We start from the raw sequence: 27,358 nt of genomic DNA, 5'->3' as shown, positions 1-27,358 counted from the left end.
CATTTAGGCTGTGTAGTGATTTTGATCGTTGTATATATAGTAGATGGAATAAGTTCTACAATTTATTTTTAGGGATTTGAACCAGAAACTTGGGCAATTATAGGAAAAAAAAAGATTTTAAAAAAGAAGTCACAATAACATGAAACTGGGAGAAAACTAGCCCCAAACTTCACATTAAAATCTTGTTTCTTTGTGCTCTTTTGTCAACAGCTCCAACCGCAATCAGTGCATAAATCTACCTGCAATCCAGGATGTTGGAAAACTACCGAGAGACAGCCCCATCCTCCCAGCTGCTTGGTGAGAAAGGAAGGATGCACCTTCAGGTACAGCCTGCTATATTTTTTCATCCTACACTAAACCTTACGACCTTGTTGCATTACCTGGGGTGGGGGTGTAAGTTGTTTGCAAGAGGGAAACTTCAGAAGTGCTTCTCTAAACCTGCCTGGAACCGCAGACAAGCTGCACACAGCAGCTCTCGGCCCCTCAGGCTCTACCTGCCCTGTCTGACTGGGCAGAGGTGGTTGACGATGGTGTTTGCTGCTGTGTTTGCTGTTGGTCTAATCTGCCCCTGTGGAAGTTTGTTGTCAAACTCCTATTGATTGCAAGAGAGGCAGAATTAGGGCAGCGCTGGGTGCTCCTGTATCTAGGAGTGATGCAGCTTTGCCTCTCTTCCTCGCATCATCATGAGAAAGAGGAGCACGTGCTCGGTTGTCCCAGGGCTGAGTCGAACGCGGCAGAAGGAATTGCTGAGTCCCTGGTGCCGTAGCGGCCACGCGGGGACTGCAGTAAAGGCTGCAGAAGGCAAAGCCAAGATAGGAGAGGGAAAGCAAAGGCTGSTGACTTTTTGAACATCTAGCCCAGTATGGCAACTGGATTATATCCAGCACGTCCATCGTCTTAGGGGACAGATGAGTGATGGGGTCCGCATCCTTCTAGCCATGCAGGCTGAGTTAAAGCAAACAAGCCTTTTTCTGTGTTTAAGGTGATGCTTTGCTTTCTTAAATAAGTTATATGGCCCCAGACCAAGCGAGCAGCTAGGAGCTGCTTAATTCTTGGCAACCGGTCAGAGCTGCCAACTGCAGTGTCACAGAACGGGGTTTCTCTTGGACACCCTTTTTTTCTGGGTTGGTTGTTTGCTTGTTTTCTCTCCTGAGCAAGTGGCTTGAGGCAATGACATGAATTAGCCTATTTATCCTCTCTGTCTTTCAGTGTTTACAAATGCATGTACAGTGGGACTCACTGCCCTCAGTAAAGTCCTTTCTTTTCACTCCCGTTTCCTCATCACTGGGCTTGCGCTCGCCCCTTGCAGCGACTGAAACGTTTTGGACGTGCAATGAGCACCAATTGCTCCCGTTGCGCCTGGCTTTCCCCTGAGGTCTCCCAGCAGGAGATGTCCAGCCTGYGCAAAGTGTTAGGGTCTTGGCATGTGGTCTGTATCCCTGGGTGGGCTGGAGGGGAAGCCCATGGTGGGACTCAGTGTCCTGGCAGCCATGCTGGAGAGCACCATGTGGGTGGGAAAATGGTGTGGAGCGTGATGTGGTGGGGTCAGGAAGGAGCTGTGGATTTTGCAGCTCCAGTGTGCCTGTCTTTTCATGAATGTGTYGGCCAGCAGGGACCAAGGTTTGCTCCTCAGTGGGAAGGGCTGGAAATGGCAGAGGAGCAGCTTGAACTGGATGTGTGACCACTGCAGGCTCCTGGAGCAGCGTTGAGCACCTGTCTGATCAGGATTGGTTATGTGGGTGCTTTCAGGAGTCTTCTCTGAAGAGAAAGAGGAAAAAGGGGGTAGGGGTCCATGAGGATGGGTGGCAAAGCTCAGGCCTGGTGTGGGAACTGGTTTTGCACCCATACCAGTTGTGTACGTGACCCTCGTGCTGATGCATGCCTGTGCTCGTCTCCCTCACACCAAGAAACCCCGTGTTAGCACGTGGAAATGTCAGGCAACGCTTGCAACTCGATAGCTCACTCCTTCAGAGCACGATGAGGGCTGAGTGTAATGCCTTTTAATGTTCTTACTCCTAGTTATCCTCTTAATTACTCAATGAAATGCCCAATAAAACAAATCACTTTAATTTCTATTTTATTCCCTGCCTTTTTGCAGTTTACTTAAGAATGCAGGATCCATTAAGGAGGCACTTTCTCATTAGGGACTACTTTCCAATAGTTCATACTTCCAAAACGGTTTTACGTTCCTATCCTGCGTTTTGTGCTCGTTTTYGCTGCCAGTTTGCTAATTGCCGAAGATGCTTGCGTCCAGGAAGCGCTGCCTCCCTGGTTGCCCGTCCCTTCCCGTAACCCAGCGGTGAAGTCATAGCGCGGAGATTGCGACGTTCCCATGGCAACCGCCTGTGACGTCGCCGCCGGGATCGCAGCGTCGCCGGCGGATCTGGGCGAAGGCGGCGGGGCGGGAACTCCCGGGCTCCCCCTTCTCTTTGAACGGGGAGACACCGGGGCTTGGGAAAGTTTTGAAAAATTGCTCTTCGCCTACCCTTTCTGCCCCAAATTTGGCCCACGGATTCCTCCTGGGTGTCTGTGTTGCACGTGCTGGTGGCCCCGGGGTGGGGAGAGGTGTGTGGGGCTGGTTTCCCCCGGGACGCAGGGCGCCCGCAGAGGGTCGGGATGCAGGAGTGTCGAGCAGCGCCTCTCCGGCGCCCGCCCCGTGCGTGCCTCGGCCCTTGGCTGTGCCGCTCCCGCCGCGGAAACGGCGCTCTTCCCGCGGACGAGGCAAACTGGGCCGCCCGTTTGAGGTTAGCTGGATAAATAGGCCGCCTTCGGTGTTTCTGGGTCTCCTGTCCCGGCGCGGTGGGGAGGGAAGCGGGCGCCGCCGGCTCCGCAGAGCGCCTCGGCCGCGGGAGCTGCCGCGAGGATGCCCGCCGCGTTCCCGGGCCTCCGAAACGCGCGGGAGTTGGCTCTGCCCTGCCTTTCCCACGGCACCTTTCCCACGGCACCTTTCCCCCCCTATCCTCGCGCCCCCGTTGGCGCAGCCTGCGGAGAGGGTGCCTGGCTCGGCCCCACGCCGTGATGCCACGGACCCAGGCGTCCTGGGCTCCTCAGCTCCTCTCCGGCTGCGGTCTGGTCCGGCGTGGCGTATCTCTTTGCTTTCTTCAGTGCTTTTTGCCTAGTGTTTACAATATTAGCACGATTCGATGCCGTCCAAGCAGAGGCAGCGAGCGAGAGACTTGCAGCTGTACCTTTCCAGCAATGGGAAAATAGCCTGAGAATAATCGCTTTCCACCTGGGGCAGGAATCTAGATCATGCAACGAGGCGACACAAATTAAGACATTTAAAACACCAACCCCAAAACTTACACATGGAAGCCAACTAACTGATGTTTATGCAATTTACTTAGCCAGCAATAGCAAATCAAGCAGACGGCAGGATCAATCTATTTTATTTTCCTAAGGTAGGAGTAAAAATGATATTTCAAAGGCCAGCGTGTCTTGGCTGAGCGGTGGTGAGGAAAAGCAGGCACTGCAGAACATACTGTCCTGTCTCTGGCTTTCTCAGATCGTAACTTCTGAGCTGGATTCAATAGAAATAAATGTTCAGTAGTTCCAGTGGTGGCCTTTGGAAACGGAGCTAATGGAACAAGACAAAAAAATCGTTACAACGTTTTGACAAGCGCTTAAATATTTAATGCTATGCACAGCCAAACCCGGTTGCGGGGAGTTTGCGGCGCACCTGCAGGAAGCGCTGCCCTTCATTAACAAGAAATCGAGTCCTCCCGTGCATGCGGGCTGAAAATTAAGCAGAWGATATTTGAGCTACGCACTGCAAAACAAGCACTGCCGGCCCCCGGAGCAAAGCGTGCCGGGAAGGGCGAGCGCGGCGGCGGTGGCGTTCCCGTGCCAAGCCGCGGACCCGCGGCGGGACGGCAGCATGGCAGCGCTCCAGTTCTTGGAGAGAAGCAGCTGAGGGAAAACTCATGCCGTTGCACAGAGAAGAGGCAGCGGAGATGAAGAGGCTGCAGTGATTAAATAGGATCGGCTGAAATCCTTCCAAAGCAGGCTTAAGAATTAAGAGCCATCAATGTCACATTGAGGGTCACTCGCTGCAGGCCACCTCCGGCCCGCTGCCGCCCCCTGCGCCGCTGTACAGCCCCATCCGAGCGCGAGGAAATGCCTCATGCGCTTCGGAGGGTGGCCTGTCTGAGCACAGAGAGCCCTTAGAAAGGTCACTTGTCCAGGAGGAAGGGTTGGGCTTTGCACGCTGAGTTGGGATCTACTTTGAATGGAGGAGGCGGGGAGAAGGTGGTGGGTAAAGGAAGGCTGGAGCGTAGCTGGTGCAGTTCACGTCTTGTGGGTGTCTCTGGTCCTCTGCTGGCAGGAGCAGAGGAAACAACCCTGAAGACGTGTCAGTCCATAGCACTGGGTGACTTGGAGCGGGGACAAGGCACACGCTGCCCTCCTGCGAGCGTGAGAGCCTCCCTGTGCTCCACGGCCCCAGGCGGTCTGTTTGCTCCTATCTTCACCTCCTCGTTCCTGYGTCCATGAAACGATGATGGAGCTGAAAGCTGTCCACCCCAACGCTGCTTCCTCCTCAGTATGGCAAAGCAGGGTGCCTCCCCAGCCGCGCGCAGGCGGTGGAGAAGCCTCTCCGTCTGATCTGGGGCTCCCGCTGGAGGAGCCCCTCCCTGTTCTCCTTATTTTCCACTGCCAGGGAAGACTGGTCACAGCAGGGAGGTTTTCACACGTTGTTAGAGTCAAGTGTCCGATGCTGCACAGCCAYCAGCCCCAATCAGAGCGAGTTAAAAGGCAGCGCTTCCTTTAATTGCCCGGGGATACTCAGGTTTGGAAACTGAGCCCAGTGTTTCCCTACGCACGGGAAAGAAGGCGATGGAGCCGCCAGGAAAYGATGCTGAGATCAGACCCATGGCATTAAAAGGCAAAATGGCTTCGGGCCTGTGTCGGAGCAAATTCGGACCCTTGGCGGGAGGATGAGGCCCTTTAGTTACATGTTTGCCCCCTGTGGATGACTGGAGGTGGCCATGGGTCTGCATCTGTGGGAGCAAGACCTGCAGCGTGGCTGCTCTCTGCAGCTGCAATCTTAAATCGGAGATGGTATATTGAAAAAAAAAGTTTACAGGCAAGCTAAAGTCACTGGATCTCTCTCTCCACACCTGCCTTTCTGGTACATGAGGTCTGAAGGTGTCTTGGAGCAAGGACTGGTGGCTGGAGGTGTCAGAGAATTGCAGGCACTATGTCAACCTGCTACTGAGCAAATTCGCCCACAACAAGCAAGTTAACCAAAATCCTAGTTATCCCGGACGGCTATAAATGCGTATCCTCCTGTTTAAGAAGTGATGCAACTCCAAATCTGTTCAGGCAGCTGAGACACACACATGGACATGGAAAGTATGCAGTTCCTTGCTTCCTAAAACRCAGCTACCTGTGAAATCCCCACTTCTGTATGCCTGGAGAGCCACGTAACCACATAATGCCGTGATGTTCGTCGTACGCTTTTTCCTAACCATGTACAGCCACGAAACCTTCKGTTTATAGGAATACAGCACACACATGCTACACACATCTCGTGCAAATATGGGAGAGACAAATGTATGAGAATCATCACAGAATTACCAACACGCCTGACTGCGGGAARACCAGTGTCCTTCCAAAATCCTCCTAAATGCAGAGGCACTTTCATAGTGTCCCGTGTATCAGAGCTTCTAATCCTTATGACTTGTCCAAGGGCAACRTTGAAAAATGTCATGGTTTCTGTCAAAATTGCCTGTGATAGGCTTAGAGTTTTAATTAAAAGCACTAGATTTTTCAAAAAAACCCAAATACTAGATATTTTTTATGAAAAAGCAAATGTTTTTACAAGGAAAGAAAATACCTGCCAACGTTTTCCCCTTCCCTGTCATGTCTGACTTTTTGGCTAAATTGCTTTCCAAGACAACCCCATGACTCACTCTATTAGGAAGCTCAGCAGCCCGGCTCCTGCATGGCAGGGGTCCCGTGGGGCGTGTGACACCAGCCGAGCTGAACGAGGCAGCGTACGCCCGTGTGCGCTCTAACAAGCTGTGTGATCCAGGACCACGCGTGTGAATATGCACACGACCCGGCGCAAGCCCCCGGCCTGGCGTTGCACGTGTAGACAGTGAACTGCAGGCAGAGCTCTGCCTCCTTAGCGGCAGTGCAGGCAAAGGCTTGGTGGAATCCTGCTGTTAACCCTTGAAAMGCAGGAAACGTACTTTTGGTGCAGTTGAGTGGCTTTTTGCCCTTGCTGCTATTTAAGGGGTCGACAGGACTGAAAGCAGCCAGGACATCCCTGCGGGCTCTGATTCGATCTCTGCCTTTCACGGCCTTCGTTTTGTTCTTGCTCATTGGTTTTAAAAGCAAGTCTGTGAAGGGTGGTACAAAATCTAGCTTAAGCAGACTTGGCACCAAGCATTTGCCTTTTGGAACTGCCCTCATCTGTTKGGTAAACATGAAATTATCGGCTTTGACTGGAACTGATCTTCTGGAGCCATGTTATTCCATTGGGGAGAGGTATTTTCCCCAATTTTCAGTGTGGATTACTTTTGTGACTGACTGTAATAGTTTATTTGGCAGTATTAGGGCTTATTATGTCAGGATTTGTTTAGGCACGAAGTGATTGGACATGCTGTAGTCCTATAACTTTAATTTGTGCACAGAAATCGAAAAGCCCACCTCTTCCTGCTCTCTGCTGATGTGACGGAAATGGCCTATCCGCTGCCGGCCCCATCTCCCAAGCTTGGCTTTCCCATATGATCCGTAACCGCTAAAGGAACCAATTTAAGGGAAAAAAGTTCCTGAGAAAGACRTGTAAAAAGCCGCGTACGTCAAAAATCTAGATAGGAAAACCTCACAAAACAAGAGCGAGGAGAGGACCGTGAGGGAGGGGCTGCACCATTGGGAGCAGCATGAGAATTCCCAGGTGTTAGCAGAGGGGCTAGCTGCAGAAAGTGCAAGTGTGCATTGTATGCAGATTATACTGCAGTGATATTGAAACRTTATCAGTGCTCACACATCTAACGAAAGGTTTTATTCGCTTAGGGGAGGAACTGTTGGACCCAAAGTAGTAGTCAACATTGCTCTTCAGGCGTTATTTGTAACAAGGTGGGGAGGCAATGAGTGTACCAGAAAGGGAACATATTGTGGCATTAGATATCTATATAAAGAGCTGGGCCTGTTCCTCAAAATCATGTGTGTGTGAGATTTTGGCAACCACTTCACCAAACACTRTTCGTGCTCTGCAGAATATTGAAAATAAAGGGTCACTTAACGCTGATGAGTACTGTTCAGTGCCAGGCACAAATGATTTGATAAAACTGGCATTAAAGTGGTTGCAGTCCTCTCAGCTGTTAATACCTTTAAAAATCGTCCAGACCTTTGACTTATGGCGCTCCTGTCTTGGGCTTGATAAAGGTTTTGGTTTGAGATTTTTAGTCTATTCTGAGCCAAAGTGAAGTCTTATTTGCATGAGGGCCTCTGGATTATGCTGTCAGATGGTTTCTAGATTTGCTGAGCTTTGTGCTTGCAGCCGAACACCTCCTCAGGGCACTGAAGCAGGTGCACCACCTCAAATCACTTCTAACTTTGACACGTAGAGATGGATTACAGGGAACGGATTGACTGGCTTGTGTTAATTGGGATGACTGAGGCACTGAAATTAGGACCTTACTTGCCCCAGGATCTTTTTGTGGTCAACAGGGTGATGGGCAACTCTGACCTTCTAAATCCAAAGTTTGAGTCACCTTCTGCTTAGGAAAAAGGAAGTATTTTCAACCTCCTGAACAGGCTAGTCCAGGCACCCTCACAAGCAGTAGCTCCACAAACGTGTGCAGGACGGGGATGAACTCCTGGCTACATAAGGCAATGAGCAAGGCAGATCCTGCACCCTGCACGTGGTGGGGCCACTGCCCAAGGAGCAGCAGGGCACCTGCAGTCTSGTGGGAAGAGCCCAGGGTTGCAAGGAGCAGGGGGCTGTCTGTCTGTCTCTCTGGCCGACGTCTCCCATCATGCGAGCCAGAGCTAGTCTCTGCTGTTTTCTGCAGCCTGATTCCCTGCTCCAGAGAGCGCTGGCTGCTCGGGAGGCGGCAGGGAGAGGAACACTCTGTTCGGCAGCTGCACATTCCATTAATTTAATGAAGTTTTTTTTTTTTTTTTTTTACAAGACAGATGGTAAAATAGCTATTTTCTGTTGTCTAATAAATACCATCAGCAAGGCAGAAAATGTGCAATCTCGCCAAGTCTCTTCTGATTCCTTGCCCTCCTGTACTGATACATTCCCCATTCACTGCTGGGAACCAGTTGGGGGTGGATGGTAGGGGTAGGAGGGGAGATGGAGACACCAAAGGCAAGTCCGAAACTGCTGGTGGAACGCGCGCAGCAAAACCGCAGCCTCCCCTGATTGGGCAGAGCCTCTATGTCCTGCTGGGAAAGCTGCACTCTGGCAGCCTTCGCCGATCCAATTCTCACTTCATCTGATTGCAGTAATAACAACTCACACAAATTTCCTGCCTCAACCTGAAATCTTCCAGCTCTGCAATGCAAATAATATAATGTGTGATGAGGAGCCCGATGACGGGTATAATAATAATAATAGTGATGATGCCTTTATTCAATGAATGAGTGAATCAAGCAAGCAAAAATAAATGGTATTCAGAGCTTGGAAATCAATAGGAAGAGAAGTCAGAAGGAAATGCAGGGGGAACTGCATCTCTGGGGGAGCACTGTCCTTAGGAATGGCATGAAGGAGAGATGAGCAAAACTCTTTTGGGCTGGGCACTCCTTGTGAGCCTGCACTGCTCCAAGGCTCACTCCTCTTCTGTGATTATATTTTATCTGCTGAGCTGGCTGCTGCTTTCTGTCTGATACCAGTCTCTTCATGATCCCTTTGGTCGCCTTGATTTACGTCTCTCGTGGGCTCTCTGAATGTGTCTAAGAGGTTGGCAGGCTATGGACCCGACCCTGGGTTGGGTAATAACTTGTCTTTTGTCCCATACCCAGGAGGCTGGCTGTAAAAAAGCTCTAGACATCAATTTTCCTCTCCACCAGGGTGGAATTGCAAACTGATGAGACAGTCTTTGCCCTCATTTCTCTCTTCATTCCCTTTCTCCTCTTCTTTTTGTCTTTTTCTTTTCTCCTTTTCCTACTTCTCGTTGCTGGCCTCTTTCTTCCCCCCACTCCCAGTATCTCCTCCCATCATTTATCACCCTCTCTCCCCTCTGTACATCATTGTTTCTCCTTTCTCCCCCTTGTACTTTGTTTTCTTTATGCATTTATTTCCCATCTCAGATCTCCCATCCTTTTGCTTGCTGTGCATACCAATTTAATATGCTCAGCCATAATACTAGCCTGCTAATACTGTAATTCTACCAGAGACCCTTTAAAACCCTAAAGCAGTAAAACCCACCTTTTGACTTGGTTTTCTCTTTATCAGAGATTCATTTCAGGCAGGATTTCCTTGTGCACAGCTCTGCCACTCACAGTTAGTATGAAAAGGATTAATTCCCGCAACAGGTGAATAAGTTTCATAGCTCTGATGAGCAGGATATATTCCCTACTTCCTGCAGGTACGTGGGGATTTAATCATCCAACACTGTGCTTCTCTTTGTCGTGTATGTGTCTAAAGGGTTGAGTTAAACACCCATTTCTGTGCAAAGATCTCCTGGGGAATGCCCTCTTTCARTAGTAGGGTATTCCCATGAAACCTTCGCAATATCCAGGGGATTTTCCCTCTCTCTGACGAGATGCTGTATAGGAGGTTTGGAACTGACGCCCTGCTCTCTCAGGTGATGCTGCCATGGCATGAACTTATTAAATACTCTACCCCAACTTCACCAGTGGYGTTCCCTGGCCTGAGCATCTCACATTCTTGGGACCTGACTGCCAAATCCTCCTTTGCCTGCTCTGAGGGYCCAATGTGGCTTATGCCTCTTCTCCCCAGCTCTCTGACAGATGTCTTTCATAAGCCTAAAGAAGAAAAAAAAAACAAACTTTGCTTTTTCTTTTCTTTTCTATCCTCTTTTGATGCTGTCTGTGCAGCTTTGTATTGTATTTGATTGTGCACAAATCTRCTTGTAGATAGAATATGCAGAGGGCAACACTGGGAGATTGAATCTGACTTGCAACTGCACTGGGAGGTGGCACTCGATAAATTGAATCAGAATTTTCCTCCCTCTCCCCCAGCACCTCCAGCATGACCTCCCACAGGGTGGTAGGGAAATAGCAGTGCCTTACAGTCCCTCCCATCCCTAGTACCTTGTGGGCTTGGGAACAAGGGCAGAAGGGAGCTGAGTGTCTGCTCCTAGTCTCTCTGCTTGGCTCCCAGTGATGCACACAGTGTGCAATGTCTCTGCAGGGGTGGCTGAGGTGGTGGTGTCCCAACTGGGTTGCTGAGTGCAATAGCAATAGGCAGTGAGCAGCCCTCAGAGCCTGTCACCGAACAGGGCAAGTAGCTGACTGCCAGTCCTGTTTTTGGGCTGCCAACTAGTTCCAGGACAGAGCATCATGGTTTTGTCATGTGGGTCAGCGAGCTATAGGGCAGAAGGTGGCACTAAGTGGGGAGGTATGACTTGCGAATCTTCCTGCCAGGTTATTTGCTGGACAACACAGACCTGGAATAATGCCCCTTGCCACGTTGTCGACTTTAGACACAGCAGTTGGCAGAGCGGGTAACACAGCATGTCTAGCACCAAGTATTCAAGAATCTCTAAGCACGTTGCCGACGTGGAGCTACAGGGCAGTGTCGCTCTTCCCATTTCATGCCCAGGAACACTGTGGCCCAGAGAAGCTGTGAAGTCTCCTGCTGAATCACACCAGGGACCATGATGTCATTTTTATTGTCACAAAACCCTGAGACAACAGACTCCTGCACTCCACTAACAAAATAGTAGAAATTATTAGTCTTTTAAGAGAGAGTAATACAAAAGCTAGTGAAGTCTTTGGTCATACCTTCCCATGAATCCTGTGGCTTTGGCATTACCAAGAACAAAAATATTTGATTTTGGACTCAGATGCTGCTGAAACCTTCAAAGCTGACAGAGACAATAGCTCTATGATAAAGAACACAGATGAGGGGTCTGAACTGAGCCTGATCCAACAGAGATTTCACTCTGGACTATATAAATTTTGATAAAGTGGAATTTTCAAGAGCAAAGCCTATCCAACTCTACATGAGACAGGGTCTTCAGCAGACGGGATAGCCAGAAGGTGAGAAGCAAGTCTGCAGATAGAGAGGGAAGATGTCGAAAGGCTGTGATGAGACATATTGCCTTGCTAGTCCAGTCATGAGGTGTCCTTCATGGGTTGCTGAGTAAATCAGTGGTTGCCATCTGGCCTACTTTCATCATCTTAATGATCCTCGCTGAAACAGTGGTGAAGGGTCAAGGAGTCCTGTTGAAGGGACAAGTGTCTGGACAGAAACTGTCCCAAGGAAGTCTGTGGCCTACTTTATAGTTTGCCGTGGTGCCAATGTTCTCTTCAACAGCACTGTCAGACCAACATTTCATGGCATTCTCTTAGAGTCTACATCCTGTKGACCAGCAGCAGTGGCTCGCTATCTTGACTCCAGGAACCAGGTTTGAAAACAAGCATCAAATAACTTCAGCTGCTTTGAGAGTGGTTATGGAGATGATAGAGTCAAACTCTTCTCCACAGTGGTAGATAGCATAATGAGGGGCAGTAGGGCTAGATGGCAGCCTGGGAGGTAGAGGTTGGACATTTTCACTAGGAATGTAGTACAGCACTGGAACAGGTGACTAGAGAGGCTGTAGGTTCTCCATACCTGGAGGTCTCTAGGACTCAGCACTCTAAGCTGTGGTTGGTCTAATGTTGGAGATAATCTTGCTTTGAGTGAGAGGACTCCCAGAAGCCCCCAGCATTTCTGTGATTCTGTGAAGTCCACATCTGCTATCAAATCACACAGTCCAGCTGGGATCTAGAGAACTATGGCTATTTATCTCAAATAGGATCTCGCCCATCTCAAACAGGATCTCGCCCACCAAGCTATAAAGCACATCAGAGATTTATCTCCTTGCTAGTAAGTTCAGCCAGCTTGTCTAGGCACTTTCTACCTTCTGATATGATAGCTGGAACACCTAGAAGTAGTGTAATTGAATCTTCTGCTATGTCCACTGTCAGAATTCAAAAGGGAGCTTACTCTAACATCCAAAGGAAAAGGGCTTTCACCTGCCCTTTTCCACAATGATATACCTGGAACAGATTTGCCAGCCCAAACCATTGTGTTGAGAAAAGAGCCAGGCTTCAAATGTCACCTATTTCTAACTGATAAGTGAGATTTATTACACAAAAGCAGGTATATCGGTCTCTTTACTACTGAGGGGACTAGCTCTTCAGCAGAAATTATCAGAAAGAGCTAGAGAATTTCCACCAGGGAGCTAAACTGTTGGCGTTTAGCTGTGGAAGAGAAAACATCCAATTTTGGATTGGGGGGGGGGAGAAAGAAAAAACAAAACAAAACAAGAAAGCAGCGTATTCTCAGAGTAGAAAGAGAGACCTCTTGGCATGTTGGTTTCCTGCCTGAAAGGAGGCTGCTGTGCCTGGSACAGTACATCTTGTCTGTCATGGTTATGGCAGAGGGGACCAGCACTTTGCTTTACTGAAARATGGTCTGGATAATTTAGGAAGAAGATATTTGTGTGTGTGCATTAGTGTATAGGCCATGTACCGTCTGTTCTCTTATTTACAGAGCGTGTTTCTCATTCAAGATACTATCTGGGCTGACAAGCGAGGCAGTGTGTCCTGTCTATATTTTATTTGCCCCAGAGAAAGAGGAAAGGGTGCATCTTGCCCAGTGCAGACGTGGCTGGCTTGATGGCGGAGTGCTGCTAGCCTCCGTGCTGGAAAAGGCGCTGCCTTTAATTCTCCACTGCGAGTGGGACTCYCCTGTTTTGGTTAGTTGGCTGTGGCACATTTCCTAAGCTTGGAGACACCAAGCGTTACTAGCCCTGGAAACCCCAATTAGTTCTGGAGGCAGCACGCGCAGGATTGAACTTGCTGTTATTTCACTCCCCAAGGCGACAGCAGGGAAACCAGGCTTGAAAGCGTCTCGTTTCCGTGGGCCGGTAGAGAGTGTGCAGCCCTTCGCATGGTGCCTGTGTGTGCAGACCCAGGGGTTTCCCGGAGAGGAGCAGAGGCTCGAGCCTGCACCRAGAGGGTAATTCTTTGCTGACAGCTGATTGAGAAGCTCTGAGCTCCAGCACGGGTTTAAGGGCTGTGATAACTCCACGGCAGTGCYATAGATACCGCCCAGTTCTGTAGATTAAAATCAGAGCCAGCTCCCAAAACAGCTGTTAAAAACCATCTCCATCAAGCTCCTTCCTCCTCAGTTTGTTCAGGTACAGGCTCCAAAGTCCCTGTGCACACCTGTGTCCCCACCTTTGCCAGCCCTTCCCCTAATCAGGGTATTGGTAGCTTGGTAGCACATTGCTGGTGGCCAAAAACTGTTTTTAAGCAGATTTTGCTGTTCGTACTGAGTTGTGCACTGTCTTAAGCTTCCTGCCCTGTCTAAAGTTAGGCTGGGCCTGTCCATGAGRATTGCAGAGTGTACACCCACCCTTAGCCATCAGTTTTCCCCTTCCCTTGCCTTAGTGCTAAACTCTTCTCCCAAATCAGCTTCTATCAGCTCACCTGTGCTGGGAAACCAGTAAAGCAGAGAGGTCTCTTAGTTATAAAATAAATCTTTTAGGGGAGGCAAATTTAGGTCCAGGTGAGATTTCAGCAGGTTCTACTGAACTTCTGTGTTAAACAGCATCACCTAACAGTAGTCATTTTGTTGAAGATGCTCCTTCCTGGTATCAGTGGTACTCACCTGAGCCCCCACTGCCAGTCCTGTCCCAGCCACTGCCTCTGCCCACATGTTCCCCACTCTGGTGGCTTTGCTTCATTAACTTCCTGAGAAGTGAGGGTTCATTGCTGAGTCTTAAGAAAKCAGCAGTAATGCTAACCCTTCATGCAAGGGTATAAAGAGTCCTAATAATTCAGGCAGTTTGTTAATTAACCTAATTTATTTGAAAGCACAGTGTGAGAAGACTTTGTCACTGCTTTTGTTAATCTTCTTCCATTCACTTTGTTTACTTCTCCCTTGCCATTTTTCTCTGCTCCCAGACATAAACATAGGGACCCAAAACAGTTTGAACTGGTGTAAGCAGGGAAGTGAATACAAGCCAGGACAAAACGCTGCGTGAAGAAATGGCAATGCTGAAGAGAGGCCACTTTTGTAGAGTTTTTTCAACTCAGATGAGAATCTAACCAAGGCAAGATGGTCACTACTAGGCTTAGGGTTCAAGACAAGCTCTGATCCAGAGGCAGAGGTGACCAGTGTTTTCTGGCCCTCTTCTATGCACTTCCCATTCTGGCTGTCTGTGTCTCTTGGCTACTGGGAAAAGGAGTGTATGGGTACACTGGGGTTATTTCTGTTAAGTACRTAGTGTAGGGGAAAAAGCCAGCCAGAGAAGTTACCTTTCCATCACTCTATTGTCCTCAGCTTCTGCTCTGCTCTGTGTTTGTACTTGAGTCATATTCCCCCCATTCAAGCCACTTGATGCCCCGTGGAAACTGGCACATCAGGCTCTCCTTTGACCTGCAGGTTTCCCTTTTGTCCAAGGGCTGCAATGGGCAAGGCCCCTTTCCCACTGAACACCACTTCCAGCGTATCAGTTTGCTAAATGAGCTTGGGATTTCCAGAGCAGGCTGGAGTGCCTAGCCCTTTGCCAGAGGGCCAGACCCTTCACAGCATCCCCTGCTTGTGCCCAGCTAGACCAGTTTCTATTAGCCCAAACCTTATCCTTAGACAAGAACCTACCAACAGGCGACAGGAGGCAGAATAAAATAGGCATTTATGGGGGGAGCTAGGATGTTATGGTAGCGCAAGGGTCAAGGCAAGGGGAGCAGGCCAGGTCTTGCACTCTGAAAACGTGTCATCCTTCCCTCCTTTTCCTTCTACTTTTTCCTCCTTGTGCCACGTGACTCCGAGGTGGTCTGTGCACATTTCCAGCAGCTCATTTCCCRTCTTTTTAGAGGAGAAAGAGTATTGCTGGTACCAGACCAGTGCACAACCTCCCAGCATCGCTGTGCCTCACCCTGGGGAACAYTTGCATACCAGCATTGCCAGCACCCCCTGGCCAGTCCTCCCTCTCCGCAGAAGACTCCTATCCAGAGCAGGACAAAGCAGTGATGTTTTCCCAGGTAGCTATCAGGATTAATCTCAGCACAGGCCAGAGCTGCTGCTTGAAGAGCTTGACAGCATGTTTTTTTAAGGCAGGGGGCATGGCAGCAAAGAGTGGCTCTCTGTGCCTGTTGACACCACAGTCCCAGGAGAATGTCTCTTGTCATCCACAGGAGGTGCTGGCATCTGTCTCCACCTGCGAATGGGGCTGTGTGGGGGTAAATGGGCGCAGAGTCTTTTCTGTCAAAGAGCGTTGGAGCCCTCTCTAGCTGCTGAGTTTGCAGTGGCTGCTTCTGACTCGTGAAATTATAAGGGAAAAAAGTTTTCTTGGCTGTTAGGGAAACCAGGGCAGGGAACTGCTCTGAGAGGCACCAAGGCCCATCCGGACTCCCTGAGAGCAGCGTTTGTCCTGCTGGAGCAGAGCAATACCCCATTCAGCAAACCTACTGTCCTCCTGGGTGAACTCTTGGCTACAAGGCCGGAGCGCTGCTTCCACGATGTTCCCCCTCCGGTCTTCCCAAGGCCTGGGAACGGCCTGGGAACTGCAGCACCTGCATTCCCTGGTCCTGCTGCTGCCATCTCAGCAGGGTGGTGCATGATCTCTGCGCAGATCTGCTCAACCCCACTGTCTTTTCCCCTTGCGCAGCTGTGGCAAGCTYGCCCAGTTTGGGGACGGCTGGTGGTTGGGTCCCACCTGTCCCCCCCTCCCCAGCCACGCCGGCACAGCCGACGTTACAAGAGTCGCATCTCTCATTCCTTATTCGCATGGGGCACTGAATGAAATCTGACTTCCTGAATTATTTCTGAAGATATTAGATCTTCTCAAATTGTTCATCTTCCCCAGAAATGACAGCTCCCAGGCACCTGGGAATAAACGGTGCGTTGGAGCAATTTCATTGTTTCTATTCAAGGGAACAGGAATTCCTTAGATCTCSACATCAGTCCCAAACCCCGGTGATGTTAGCGTAACCTCCAGACAGTGATGTTTTTCTTGATCCASAAAAAGGCTGGGATTTGTTATGAACCGTGAGAGACCGGTGTCCTTGTAGTGTGTGTACCCTAATTGTGTGCAGTGCACTGTGAGCTCCACCAGCAGAACGGGCTGGAATTTTCTTGTCAAAACAGCTTTCCGTCAGCAAATGCCAATTCCATGAAACGGTGTTTTTGTGTGTGAAATCAAATCAACGTTGATTAATTTTCGTCTTGGAAAAAAGAGAAAAAAATGTTAAAAATGTCAAGATGCCTTCTTTAATTCTTGCAAGAGCTTCAATTTTTTATCTCTTAATGACCTTTTGTTTGAAGCCTTTGTATTCTATAATAAGTATTCAAAAGGGATGGAGCAAAGTGAACCGTTAAATATTTTTTGAAGCAAAATTTGCCCATTTTCCCCAACACTTTTTTTTAAGGAAGGAAGAAATTGCTTTTCTTTTTTGTATGAATTTTTGTCTTTTTGCCTCTAAGTGAGAATATTTTTCAAGGCTCCCAGGTCTGCCCTAGCTGACATGTACCAGCCTCTCATGCTATGCTGCATGCTGCAGGGACATCTCTGACTCGTGCCTCAACCCTGCTCAAATTGCTTTAGTTGCTGATTATTTTTTTAATGAGCATCTTTAGTCTGACTGGCTAAATTGGACCCCTGTCTAGCACAAGGAGTCCTCCTGTGCTCTGTGAGCTGGGGGTSACATATCAGACCATGGGTAAGCCACCAAGCTGTCTCACCTTGCCCCGAAGTCCTGCCTTCGCTAAGAAATGCGTGGTGGGGAGATGTAGTCATGGAGAGAAGGTAGTGGCCTGCAGTGCTGCAGCAACTTTTCTATTTGTWCTGTGCAAAATAAGCATAAATTATCTCAGTCATGTAGTGTACACAAGATAYCTTGTGTGCACTTTGGGTGCAAGGTTGAAATGTGGGAGAGGAATGCAGGGYGCTAGAGCCAGGAGAAGGTGACACTGATGCGCCGTTAGTTGGGGTAAAGCTTTTGCTGCTATGGTAGTTTACTTCTAGAACCAGTCCACATTGTTTCACATACATTAAGATTTTTTGATTTTGTTATCCTAAGCAGAAGGTTTTTTGACCTACCTGGAAAGGTTCGCGTAAGGCTTTTACTTCCTTCAAAATCATTCATAAAACTTTTTTTTTTTTTTTTAAGAATGTTTCAAGTGGATTTGAATGGAATGAAGTTCTCTGTTTTTATTGGTTTTCCTTCCCTGTTTTTCCTTTTTTCACTCTAAGTAAAAAGCAGAGTAGTGGGAGACAAAGGAGTCATTAAAGAAAACAAAACTGTGTATTTCTACTTTCTACTTCAAGGGACTAGATTTGAACTGGAAAGTGTTGTTTCAGCTTAGAGAAAAAAGTCAGGAAAATTTTTGGCTAAAGGGAAGGTTATAAACAGTTCTTGTGAAAWCATGCTGAGGGAAGAATGGTTATTTTGGACCATTTCTTCTCACTTCCCCATGGGATGCCTTCAGTTTTATAATAAAAATGTGAGCTGCACAAATTGCAGCCTCCAAACATTTGGTTACCTCTTTGGGAAGCTCTCTGCAGCCTCCTTGCCTGTGCTTGGGGAAGCAAGCTCCCCGGCTGGGGGACACAGGGCTGACGTTAGAGCGAAGCATGGTTCCACTCCCAGCGTAATGGACCCACGTGGGCAGTTTTAACCCTCACATCTGGAATTTCTCCAGGGCACAAGCACTCGCTCTCACGGTTAATGAAGTCTGCTGTCTTAATTGAGTCTGTGAGGGACTGTTTCAAAGCCATCAAGACTTTATTAAATCTGCAGCACTTTCTGTTGCGCTGGGCAGAGCTCTCTGTGCATGCGTTGCATTTAGTTTTCCTGGCGTCACATCCCTTTCTGCCTTCCTACACGTATGCCTCTCGCTGGAATTTCTTCTCCTTGCCTCCAGCGCTTAAGCAGCTGAGCAGTGCTTGTGTGTCTCCAACAAGTAGCTGCCGAGCCTGAGAAGCGTATTAGCTGCCTGACCTGGTTCCAGCCAGGTGTGAAAGGATTCGGCGGCTCTGGCTCCGTTCCACCTTTTTAGCCCATGTGAGCAGAGGCAGAAGGCTTCTGCTCTCTCCACCAGTTCACATCATTCAAATCCAGGCTACAAGTGGAGAGAGGCAAGGAGAGAGCCAATCACTGGGAAAGCTGGGCAGATTAAAAGGCGTTTACTGGGCTTTCTGTATGAGAAACTGGAGAAAACCCTGCAATTAGCTGTCTGCTGAGCGGGAGGGGATAAAAGCTGAGATGCTCTCGCGGGGTTGTTGGGTGCATACAGAGGTGGGAAAATCGCCGACTCAAAACCAGCTTTTCAGATGGTGCGACGAGTGCAGCTGACTGAAAGCAGCGCTGCTGCTCCTGGGCAGCAGGGCCTTCCTTCTGCTGGTTGCTAAAAGCTTCGAGCCCGCCTTTCTGCCCCTCCGTGCTCTCTCGTTTCTCAGGAACGAGCAGACGCTGCAGTCCTGCATTAGTGTTCAGAAATAAACAGCTGTTCTGCTCCACCAGCTTCACGTATCAGCTCCTTGCACATGCACACACAGAGGCTCCCTGTACCTAACAAACAATTATTTAACAAAGTATGCAAATAGTATAATTACTGTTATTTGTTTAGCAGTTAGAAGTGTTTGAAATGTAAATGTCAACTTTGGGATTTTTGCAGGATGTGTGTGTGCTGTTGTTGTCTTTCTCTCTCAAGTTCTCCCCGGTTTGCAATTTGATGAATTTCTCCTTGTCCTAGAAAAAAAAGCTAATGTGATTTCTTGGCGATTACAGCAGAAGATGCCAAAGCAGGGATTACTCACAGTAACTTCTCTTACTTAGCAGAGCTGAGTGGGAGGCAGGATTCATTACACTGAGCAGAGAAACAAAGAGGAAATGTCTTTCAACCAAGTGCTTTACGTCTGCTGAGGAAACCTCCTTGCCAGTGTGCAGGGTTTCCCCTCCTCAGACGCAGAGGTCAGACAGGYCTTTGTAACASGTTCACAGGGACCTAATCCTGGTGTCCCACCACTGTCCCCCCATGGAAGTGGGGGAGCAGCGTGTCTGCAGTCAAGCACTAGCTCACTAGGAGATGAATTTTCTGTGCTGGAGGCTGGAGAATGAGACTTACGTTACAGCCACCGTGGTCAGGAGCATCTAGCCCTGGTCCAACCTCAGAGCAGGGCTCTGGTGCTCAGAGTGATGCATTTCTGGGGTGTATCCCACCACTATTCTCTCTGGCTAGGATTTCAGTATAAGAGCACTGAGACAGTCATCAGTATATCATAGCCTGTAACTCAGGCAACAAATCCTGAGTTTGTTGCCTGTGCTAATGCACTTGAGAGCAGTTAGTCAATACTGTGAAGATGCTATTGAGTGGTTTTTGCAGTCCGGACTCACCAGCAGGTCCATGCTGGGAAGACTTTAGCAGACAAGGCCTCCGCAGCTGCCAGCATTTCTGCTGCTGTATCTCTTCATCCTGTACCCACCTGGAGAGGACCCAACCATGCTGTGGTTTAAGACCTTTCCTGAATGCACAGCTCCAAGATGAATCCTCTTGGATTCATCAGCTGGCAGCAAGCCTGCAACTAGCTTTCTGTTCAGTTTCTCTGCCTGGGCTTGAAAACGAAACAGGGAGTTAGAAAAGGGAAAGGCTGCATCGTTCCACTTGTGTCCTACCCTGCATCCCCTTTGTGATTCCTGTCTGTGTAGCGTGCTGAGATGTGGAGCTAATGCTTTTCATGTGAATCTTGAGGAGGAGGAGGGAGAGAGGTTCTTATCTCTGGAGAGAATCAGATGAACTGGGCAGAAAGAGGCAGTAAATACCACATACCTCAGATCTCCTGAGCTGGTGGGAGTGCATTCGCGCCTCGCTCAGCAGAGGCGGATGAAACCCAGAGCATGTGGCACAGCTAGTTTGCTGATTGCTTGTTGCAGGAAGGGGTTTGGGCCTTGTCCCCATATAGATGCAGCAGCCAAACCAGATGGTTCCATGCCCAGAGTGGATTTGAGTCTGTCAGTATTGATGAGTTCATTTCACAACAGGTTATTCCTGTCTGGGAAGAGAAACAGCCTATGCTATATGGTAAACACCTTGCTACTGCATAAATTTCTCTACTACTCTATAAGAGGTACAGTAGCACAATGAACTCATTCATTTGAAAAGACCAACCTTCTTCAGAGCAAGATGTTGGTCACACATGGATCACATCCAGGACAGCACCCAAGCCACACATTCTCTTTGTCTGCTTCGTTGGTCTTTATTTTAGGAAGTTCCTCCTGAATATAAGGAAAAACTTCATTACTGAGAGTGACAGAGCACTGGAACAGGTTGCCCAGACAGGTTGTGGGGTCTCTTTCTCTGGAGATATTCAAAACCTGCCTGGACACAATCCTGTGCAATGTGCTCTAGGTGAACCTGCTTGAGCAGGGGTGTTAGGCTAGGTGATCTCCAGAGGTCTCTTCCAACCTTACCGATTCTGTGATTCTAGAACTGCCTACTGGCCCTCTCTGGTGGGGATGCCCTATCACCAGCCTAGGCAGCAGCTCCACCTCTAAGCAATTACAGTATTCCCCAGCCAGGAGGCTGTGACTCAGTCTGTGCCTGGTAAGGCCAAGCTGGGTCAGGGTAGGAGTCTCTGCAGGCAGTGGTGAAGCAAAAACCGGGCCCTGCTGCATGGCTGCAGGACAGCAGAGAAGGTGCTGTACTGGGTTTCCTGGTTCTTGAGACTTCCCCTCTGCTGTTCGATAGAGCATTAGGAGCTGGCAAAGCAGCAGCTTGGCTCTACGGTGTGCAGTCTAAATGCTAGGATTTGATGAGTGGTTCAGGCATATATATTTCTCTTAAAAAATGATGTCCATGCTCTCTGGACTAGCTTGTTAGTGACCTGCTCTCGGTCCAGGTTCCTACAACCACAAGCAAGGCTGCTGCCTCCCTGGACACTTCYGCAGACTGTTGGCCATGGGGTTGAACCAGCAAAGCACTTGTTTCTTAATTGCAAAGAGAGGAATTCAATGACCTTTGGCAGATTTCATAGCCCAGCAGGCTCATTTAATTGAAACCAGTGATGATTTGTCATGGTTTAGGCTCTCCCCATCTATTTAATTCCCTGTCGTTCTCTCAGACTCACTTATTCCCTGTTTTTCTTCTTCCTTTCGTTGTGATCTGATTATGTCTGTGCCTCTCTCTTATATTCTGTCTCTCCCTCAACTGTACTACTTTCCAGCGTGAAAAAGTATCTTAGGATCTATTAGTTTTYGAGGATTTTAGGTCTGGCCTGTTTCAGTATTTTCTCTACTTCACATCCATTATCCAGGATAATCTCTTTCTTCCTGTGCTCAGAGGACCGGCACCCACTAGAAAATTCCAGGTCCAAGAGTAATCGTAAATCATGTATTGCTTTGGTCAATATCCACGTGGCACAACGAGCTCCAAACCYCAACTTTCCACCTTGATCAGGTGAAGGTTGAAGTGACATTATCATTCGTATTTAAATTCCCTCGTAGGTGGCAGGTTCAATGCTGTTAACATATTTCAATTCAAGCCATTCTTATTTTAATTAGCCTTAAGTAATTAGTTCTAATTCATCGCCATTTTTTGCTCTCTGCATATTTTGAGTTATTTACTTCCCTTGCTAAGTAACAATTTGATGTAATTATGTGCTACTCATTCTTTCTATTTACATATGCTCACTCACTCAGATTTCCTCTTTGAAATTTCAACAGATCCTTTGAATTCCCTCTTGAATTGTTTTTTGTGTTGTCAGCGGTGTGGAAATTGTGGGATGGAAAGAGAACTGTTCCTCTTCTCTGGACATCTCCTGTGCCAAAACCAGTGACATTGCATGTGAGCACCTGGCCTGGCAGTGGGCTGCTCTTGGCAGGGAAAGTCCATTGCCCAGCTTTGCTTCTGGGAGTCTGGATTCACATATGAAAGGAGTTTGGGGACTGTATCCAACTAGCTTTCTCTTCCTCTTGGTCTGCTTAATCCTGATGCCAAAGGGACCAGTCGCTGTTGCTGCTACCCTTCATTTTCCTTGCGCAACCATAGACTCTTTCAAATGGCTTGGCTTTCCAGGAGTGCTGCACCTTCAACCCTCAAAAACTCTTAGCTCTTTAAACTAAAGARTGACTATATTTTTTAGGCACTTCTGAATACTTTAAGCAAACTCATCAGGTTTATATGTGGCAATATTCCATCTGGAAGACACTTTTATCTCAGCAGTCACTTTCCTAAATTTTTCTAAGGACTGAATTCTTATCTTCATATTCTTTCCTCATGGATTGCCCTTTTTTTAGGGTCTTCTCCATAGCTGAGATCCTCGGAGGATCACAGTTCATCCCTGTGAGACTATCTGTTSATTAGCTGATCAGAAACTACCTCTTTCACCCTCTCAGAGCTTGATTCTGAGAGGCCTTGAACTTTTAGCAAAAATATGGATTTCATGTTCACACTGAGCATGTGCATATATATGTGTGTATCCCTAATAACTTTTAAGTGCATTATCCAATTCCAGCTGAGTTTGGCAGAGGATAGCTGTCTCAAAAATAGWGAGTTCCCTCAAGGTTTGAGCAAACAGGCAGAGGTAGAAGAGAGATGCCCTACTTCTGCTCTGCAAAAAGCTGCCATTTTGTGCTGAGCCTTTATTCGCTGCCRGAGAATCCATTTGGGAAAGAGCATACATCTCAGTGCCTCATCGACAGGAGGAACTTCAATCAGAGCACACACCTCCTCTGGCACCTGTGTCAGTCAAACTCAAGGAAAGCAGGATTTGTAGTTCTGGTGCTTGTGGAACYGCTTGGGTTTTTTCAAGTAGCTTTTTCACTGAAATCTTATCAACTCTTTGAATCCATGTACCATTAGCAAATACTTCTAGCTTCATGAATATGCACRTTCACATTGTGTAGCATTGGCTTAACCGCTCCCACTGAAGTCGATAATAAAACTCCTGCTGACTTCAAAGAGAGCAGAGTTAGGCGATGCTGAGCGCTTTGGAAAATCCCACCCCTGGTTGTTATTTTATTTTTAACACATCTACYCAGGAGCTGTGGGATGAAGCTAACTACTCAAGAATGAGAAGAGAAAAAAAGAAAAGATCAAGCAGCCACAAATGAAAGCCTAGATGCTAAAGTAAATGTTCAACGGGCCCACCCTTGGATCTAAGACTCTAGTGGGAGCAACTCTCCTTTTGCTTGAGGAAGGGTCATGAACTGCTGCCTCAAGGCATGAATGAGTCGCTGCACATCCTGAGCTGGCCTCCATCTAGGATATTTTCATGGAGGCCCTCAGTGAAGGTTTACGTCTGAATGACACACAGCTTGGGACCTTAAAACTGCATGGAGGCTTTACATGGCCATGGATTGGAGTGGAACTGCTTCCTTAAATTTTGCCTTCACACTTGTGTTTTCCACGYGTAGGAGGGCCTAGAGAGGAACGGTCCTCCTCCGTAGGCACCAGGTTAAAGTGATGACCCAAGCCATCCAGCGGTTCACCAACTTAGCAAACTAGCAAACYGTGAGTCCCTTTGATCCCATCTTAAAATGTCTGTACCTCCGCTTCTCTCCTGTCATCTGTTATACAGGATGCTTTGTCATGATCAGAYGATGTGATAAAAGGAAGCCACAGAGTTTTACAGTTCTTCAGCTTGTTTTCAAGTGAGTTAAGTTCTCAGGTCTGCGTTTTCCCCATGCATTGTGCCATTGCTGTGGGAAGGTGAAGTTACCACTCCGATTTAGCAGAGCACTACACCATGTGAATTCCTTCATCAAACTAACTTCAGCTGGACATAAGCACCTGCTTAAAATCATAACATATATGAGTGATTTCAGCTGAGCAGAATTCACTTAATGTAAGCACGTATTTACCTGTTTTGCTGAATCAGGGCATGTGCTCCTTCCAGGGACTTTGTGTTTTAGTGCCTGCTATTTTGGTATCTTCTCCTCCTAAGATTATTTCCAGTGGAAAGAACTCAATACTTTCCATTCCAGCAGTATTTTTGGTAACAGTTACTATTTCCTGACAATATGTCTGTATTTTAGGACAAATCCAAATTACATGTTGGAAGCTCCTTTCCTCACTTGTAGTTTCTCCAACACTGCTCATGAATCAGTAACATCAAGACCATAATCTGGAAGAGGCACAATAGAAGCTATATTAAGTTTTATACAGACTTACCATCAAATTACATGCATTGGCTACTTGATCATGTTATTGTATCCGTCCATTTTTGCCTGTCCATTTGAAAAGAAATTGCTTTTGTCTTGATGACTTATTTTTTAATTCAGACCTTGCAAGAATTTTACCTATAGTTTTTATCTAATGAGAGCAAAATTCTCCTACTTAGCTCTATTTTCAGTTACTTGTAGTAAAATATGATTTTGTTTTTACAGTTGCATGGATATAAGCAAAAAGGGGCCCTCTCACTGCAACCCATTCTAATTGTTTTTCTGATTTTTGTCTTTTAATATCTTCTTCTTGAAGTAAAATCTATAAAAATTTTGATAGCGGTTAGGACTAGATGCTGACAAGCAGACACTAAAAASTCTGACAAATATTTTCTTGTTCTGCTCTCCTGCCTGCTCCCGTACTCCAGAAGACTGTGAAGTTACAATCCAACTTCTGAGGAGCAGCACCTATCTTTTCAGTTCAGTAGATCATAGGTAAAATCCCTGTCCCTGACTATAGCATATGATCATTATTATAAATCAAATCCTAGATAATTCATGTAATATCTTCTTCAAGGTTGGTTTTTTCTGATGATCAAATACTTTAAGAGAAAACAGGAGGAACATAATTGTGATAACTTGCATTTTCTTATATCTGTTGCCCAATCCTCTGTGTACAAAAAGCTTTGTTTTCCCTTGCCAGAAACCTTGTACAAACTCCACATTGGTATACTTAACTATATTTGACGCAGGACAGCACAGATTTTGGCCTAGTATTATCTTATATTATGGATTTTCATTATGGTTGGTCATGAAGACCTGGTGAGATTGAAAGAGTCTCCATTTTGGGTTCAATACGAATTATTTTCAGCTTCTATCCCAAATATCTATTGTTTATAACTTCAGTGCCCAGTACTATTACAGATAACCTTAATACTGGTTATTACTTTAAAAGCGGTTGTGGAAAAWTGTTTGATATAGTTAACTTAATAGGTTTATTATTAAAAAAAAMTGTAAAGCTGTAGTTGTACTTTTTTCTAAGTGAAAAAGAGATCTTGAATATTTGTGGAAATAACCCACAGAATGAATAGAAATTAGGAATAAATGATTTCATACAAATGATACATTATCTACTTAGTTGAAACTTGTGTATTTTGTTCTAGATTRCAATTTTGTTCTAAAACTTGTGTAACAGTACCTTATGGGATGAAACTATTCAATGAATTAAATCTGTCCCCTGGTGTTTATTTTTGTATATGGACAAGAGATTACAGCCTTTGTTTTGAACTTCCAAAATCATCTTCAAAGGCAAACATTGTGCTTTTGAATATTTACTTTGTAGTCTAGTATCTGTCCTACACTAGTTAATTCATGTAAATCTAAATAAATGGTTGGAGGCAGGGTGGCATCAGAAATATGGAAATAGARCATCTGGATAGAAAGAGTTGGTTTTTGCAACATTTCCATTGAAATTATTTTTTTTCTGCCAGAGGAACAGATGCAGTAAAAACACAGTCTTATCTTCAGTCCTTCTTGTGGGGAGATTAAATGAGTGAATCATCTATCAAAACATTATTTCATTTGATCAAATATAAGTTATTTATAACATTTCTAAATATAAAACCAAATCCAAGCAAATAAAGGAATATTCATGAGGAATGGCCACTCTACACAGTCCGATGCTTTTCCTGTACCCAAAATGTGCTTAAATTCCTGTTTCTTCACTTAGGTAGAGTGGATGCAGTTCAGTATGTCTRAAGACAGTCTTCTTTTTTGTATGCATTGCATGTGTTTAACAGACTACAGTCTTAATGTTTACATTTTAGACTGATTCTATGCCCAAAAGATCTGCTTGCTTATAAGTGTCCAGTTATTTCGTATGAGAATAACAATAACATACCCCAATGTTTTCAAGAGTCTGCCTTTTTCTTGTATTTCTGTATGAATTCTAGAATGGATACCTGGAGAGCCTAAGAATAAGCAGTAGGATGATRTAAGAATTTATAGATTGTAGGAAATTACAAGATTTTGACATTTGTTTGCATTCTGGTTAGAATGACATTAAGTTAATTTTAAAGTATATTTCAGGTTAATTTAAATGTCATTTGGATATGAATGTATGAAAATTATATTATTGGATAAAAATAGAAATGAAAGTCTTGAAATGAAATGTTTGACTTATCAAAGCATTTCTAATTCTTTTAAAATGAGACTTTGCCAGAATTAATACATGTCAGGAGAAATTTCAGTTTTGCTAAAACGCAACTTTCTGGTAGGAAAGCATTTTAATGTCTGACCAGTAACCCTTAGCTGTAAAGCCAGCTGGTCCCAAGCTTCACCAAGAATTAAGTATCTTACAGTCCTTTAGGCATTAGTACTGCTCAGTACTGTGATATTGTTTTTTTCGTTTTTGTCTTTTTCCTAACTGAACTGTATCTCCTTATTTAAATGATTTTATGTTTGTTTTGAAAAATTTCCATATTTTAATACATATATTTCTCTATACGAACACCCTTGTAAGAAGACAAGCCAAACCCTTTTATCTTGCTGTCCCTTTCATGGAAATCTCTTTTGGCCAATTTTATTTATGCTTTTGCCTTTTCCCTTGATTATGTATTGAGATCTCTGTTACACTTATTAGTATTCTGTCTTGCTTTTGGTTTACAATGTTCATCCATAGAGCCTGAAGTCTTTGTATTTCTCTATCAAGGGAGGCAATTTTTATAACTACATTTTCTTCACATTGTTAACAATTCCCAGAATTTTCCTGAAATAAGAACCTTTGCTGCTTGTGGGATATCATCATGAGTAATCCTGAGTCATTTAATTTTACATATTCTAAAATATCGTCTCTAAGATGGTCATACTGACATTTGTGTTCTCTATCAACGAAGTATTTAAAACTGAGTTTAGTGTTGTGTTTCCTCTGTTTTCCAGTGAACAAACTGAACCCACAATATACCTTTGTTTGATCCTTTCTATCAAATATTTGAATGCTAGTATGGAGGATGATTATTGATTTTTCAGCAAAATGAGGTAGTCTTCTGCAGAAATCAATTTTTCT

At 46.3% G+C, this 27,358-nt stretch overlaps 1 long non-coding RNA gene across 1 annotated transcript in view; it reads left to right on the top strand.

Moving 5' to 3' along the window:
* The first annotated feature begins 213 nt into the window (after positions 1-213).
* The window catches only part of LOC146601580 (uncharacterized), an 86,363-nt gene continuing 59,218 nt past the window's right edge, over positions 214-27,358 (top strand). Inside the window, exon 1 of the long non-coding RNA XR_014895356.1 lies at positions 214-323. This is a non-coding gene — a long non-coding RNA (uncharacterized LOC146601580). The remainder of the gene's footprint in view (positions 324-27,358) is intronic.

This window comes from Rhea americana, unplaced genomic scaffold (genome assembly GCF_003343005.1).
Source record: "Rhea americana isolate MKP2758 unplaced genomic scaffold, rheAme1 scaffold_10, whole genome shotgun sequence".
NCBI lineage: Eukaryota > Metazoa > Chordata > Aves > Rheiformes > Rheidae > Rhea > Rhea americana.
Note: the sequence above shows the minus strand (reverse complement) of the source record. Positions and strands in the feature narration are given on the sequence as shown.